The sequence below is a fragment of the Nelumbo lutea genome, chromosome 5, assembly GCF_056320005.1.
Source record: "Nelumbo lutea isolate HS-2025 chromosome 5, American lotus-T2T, whole genome shotgun sequence".
In the NCBI taxonomy this organism is placed as follows: Eukaryota; Viridiplantae; Streptophyta; class Magnoliopsida; order Proteales; family Nelumbonaceae; genus Nelumbo; species Nelumbo lutea.
Window position 1 is genome coordinate 51,203,744 of NC_142688.1, and position 4,237 is coordinate 51,207,980.

The 4,237-nt window shown below is 27.5% G+C and overlaps 1 non-coding gene across 1 annotated transcript; it reads left to right on the forward strand.

Moving 5' to 3' along the window:
- The first annotated feature begins 3,233 nt into the window (after positions 1-3,233).
- Positions 3,234-3,305, forward strand: TRNAD-GUC (transfer RNA aspartic acid (anticodon GUC)). Its single transcript has one exon. It is a non-coding gene; the product is annotated as a tRNA-Asp (tRNA).
- The last annotated feature ends 932 nt before the right edge of the window (positions 3,306-4,237 follow it).

Genomic DNA, 4,237 nt, shown 5'->3' on the forward strand with positions numbered 1-4,237 from the left:
TAGTTAGGTTGGATTAAGTTATAAATGATCATCCCTAAGTAGGAGTCTTATGACATTTCTAATTGGACCATTATTATTATTTTAATTAATTTTTATAACTTTTATATGGAATGCAAATGATTTATTTTATTACTTTTAATATTTTTTACTTTTTATTATTAACTTTCATTATCTTATTAATATTAATTATTTTAACTATATTTGAAATGTGTTTTTATTTTCAATTTTTTAATTTTAATAGTTACTAGAAAAAGACTTGTTAAGTTTTCCTATTTTTTATTAACTTTAGCATTTTATTTTATTTTAGTTATTAGGATTAAAATTTTATTCTTCTCACAATTAACCAATCAACTATAATTTGAATATAAAACAAATAAATAAAATTTGAATGAGAGTGAAATCCTCTCCCTTTGGAATATAATTGGCTACTAATGAAAGATGCTTATAGAAATATGCTAAAAACTCATAGTTATTTCCACTACTAGAAAAATCATCTATAGAGGCAACAAAAAATGCCTTTAAAAAAGAAAAAAAAAAAGTTGCCTCTAAAAAGAATAAAAAGCACTAAGGTAATTGCCTCTAAATGCCTAGCCTTTAAATGTTATAGAGGAATTTGACTAATAATTAGAGGCACGTTTGATAAATGCCTCCAAAAATAAGATATTGAGGCACATAATCATGCCTGTTTAGCATTATCGCTAAAAACATCATATAGAGGCATGTATGAATGCCACCAAGTGTACATTTTTAGATGCATTTTAATTAAATTTAAAGCAAATTTATCTACCTCTAAAAGTAATTTTAAGAATTCTAGTTATGCTTTATAGTAACATTTATAATTGCCACTAAAAGTATTGGTCACTCTTATTTAGAGGCACTTACAACCCCGCCTTCGAAGATCATTTATTTGTATTTTATAAAATTATTTAATCATATGTAAAGGTTATGTAAACCTATATCAAAACATTTAATTTGCTATTTAAAACAATTTATTGACATATTTATTAAAATAGCAATCCATCTATAAAAACATATGGAATAAAAATACAAAAAAATAATTCACTTCCTACTTCTAAAAAAAAAAAAAAAGTAGTTCGTCTTGATAGGTACCATTTGCATTTCTTTTCTTTTACAATTTACAAGAAAAAAAATACATCAACAAAAAGAAAAAAAAATAGTCAAATTAAGAACTATAGAGGTATGTTTTTTTTTTTTTTGTGAATAGATATGTATACTAAGATAGGAAAATGGTGATGATCTCAAGCCATTAATGACTATATAGGTATACCAAGATAAAGTAGTTGAAATCTTAGTTTTTTTGGTTCTATCCACGAGACAAAGACCTGTTCGATTGGGTATGGACGGACCGGTCCTGCCCACACCCCAATATAGCGTGGACGGGTCCCATCCACAGCCCAGTATATCGTCAACGGCAAAAACTTGCAGATACATCCCGTCCACGGTTTGTTTTTTGATCCAATGTTTCAAGGAGTAGGGGTTAAAGGCTGTGTGATCTAAGATAGATTGTAGAAACATAGAGATACACCTTTAGTTTTATCTCTGAAATTCTTGTAGTTGCATTTCGGTTGTATGATCTAAAATATTAATTATTTTACTTAATTTTTTAATTTTTATAAATTTTTTATCAATAAAATAATATTTTTTAAAATAAAAAATATATTTTTTTATTTTTTTATTTTTTTATAAAAATTAAAATTTATTGGTTAATATTAATTCATTGATGCATTTTTTAAAATATTTATCATATAAAATGCAAAAATTAGATATTTAGGGAGTGTTCTGTAGTATGGATGAGAAATTGGTGGGTGTGGACTAGTCCACACCACACCCTGTGGCAGGGACTAATCCACACCACACCACAGTCCACAATTGTTCTGAACTATGGACAAATTGTGTGGATTGGGCCAATCCACACCATACTTTTTTTATTCCATGTATTTCATATACATTTTATGAATGATTACACAGTTAATCATAAATATCTAATTTTTGCATTTTATATGATAAATATTTTTAAAAAATGCACCAATGAATTAATATTAACCAATAAGTCATGGTTTTCAAAATTGGACTGGACCGGATGGTCAGACCGAAAAAGCCGAGAACCAGTCAGGTGATTGCTTCCATTTTTTCTCAAAAAAATGGAAATTTGCAGAAAAAAAAAACATTGATTTGGTCAGCAAACAACTGACCCAGGCGATTGAACCGTTCAAACCGTTCAATAGTTTTGACCATTTTTTATTTTTTTAATATTTTTAATATGTTTTCTTTTTTTGTTAGAACGGGCCAACCGTTCGACCCAGGAACTAGACCCTTGACCGGTTCACTCTAGGTCGGTTTTAAAAACCTTACAATAAATATTATTTTTTTTATGAAACAATAATAAAATAATTAAAATTTTAAAAATTATATTTTAAATATTGAAAAATATTATTTTATTGATAAAAATATTAAAATTTTATCAAAATTAAAAAATTAAGTAAACAATTAATATTTTAGATCATACAATCGAAATACAACTGTAGAAATTTTAGAGATAAAACTGAAGGTATATCTCTGTATATTTGTAGTCTGTCTTAGATTACACAGACTCTGACCCTTACTCCTTGAAGCATGAATCAAAAATAAATCATAGACGAGATGTATCCACGAGTTTTTCCCATTGATGATATATTGGGGTGTGAAAAGGACCAGTCCCATCCACATCCAGCCGAACGGGACCAAATCCCACGGATGGGACCAAAACAGTCCCATCCACAAGATATACATGGTGCCAAACACCGCCTTAACGAGCAAATAACTTAATTTACAGATTTTGTCCATAATTACGAGCAAGCAACTTAATTTACCAAACGCATGACACAACTTAATGAAATATAATTAGTGAATGTTCTGCAATCTATAGGGTAACACACCCAATTGATACCACCTCCTCCATCCACGCCCCATGAACAAAAAACACATTCTCTTAGTAACGGCTATATTGACATTCTGCATCAAAATACGAAGGATTAAGAGTTGTTATATATAGGGATTTCAATGGATCGGATTAACTTGTAAACCCATTTTAATCCGGTCTTTTCAGGCTGAATTCGAATCAATTTTCATTGAGTTCAGGTTGATCCACCAACATTATGCCCGATTAACGGAAATGGGGCGGAACAGGTTCAAGACTTCATGTTAATAAATCAGTTTTATAAATATCAACTCAAGTCGTTGTAGTATAGTGGTGAGTATTCCCGCCTGTCACGCGGGTGACCCGGGTTCGATCCCCGGCAACGGCGCATTTTAGCTTTTTCTTTTTGTATTTTTCAAGAAAAAGAATCATCATATAATTCATATATATAACAATTGCCACGTAATCAACCAACAATATTATTTATTTATTATATCCGGCTCTCGCGCAAGTTCAATGCATGGTGTTATTAAAAGACTTATGACATCAACATCATATCAATCCAAACTACTTTTGAGTTACCTGTTATTAGATGAATTTGTATTATTTTTATTAACATTTTATTAGTTCTGTGACTATTAATTTGTATTAATGGTGTTACCTGTTAGTTTTTAAGTGACATTTATACAAGAGTTTCAGGACATTTGTAATTGGGCAAAGTAGAACCCTATCCGTCTTAGCATTAATGTATTGTTAATACATTAAAAAAAAAAAAAAACTCTAGAAGGGATTAGGGCGAGTTATTACTATTTTTATCAAGTTAAAATTAAAATTAATACATTATTTTAATTAAATCATATTTTTATTAATCCATACAAATTTTAACTACAAAAATAATTTTTCTTAAGTCTATTAATAATTTTTTATTGCTTATTATTCTGTTAATTTTTATTAGTAATTGAAATTTTAATTTTTAATAAATTTGTAAAATTAATTTTACTATGGAGTAAGTTAATAAAGCAAAGCTGTTTAATATATTTTAATTAATAATTACTTAATAAGTTAAGCATGTAAAGCAAGTTATTGATTTTTAATATTTCCCTTATTTTTAATTACTTCCTCATTTTTAATATTTTGTTGATAAATATCACTTTTAATATGTAAAAAACTTCTGTCATTTTTAGTGGAAATTTCTCTTATTTTATTAGTAAATTAAAAAAATTAAGTTTCTTCTTATATAATTTTTTTATCCTTTTTAGAAAATTACCGTAATTTTATCACTTTTCTATTTATTAAATAATATTTTAATAAATTTTCTGT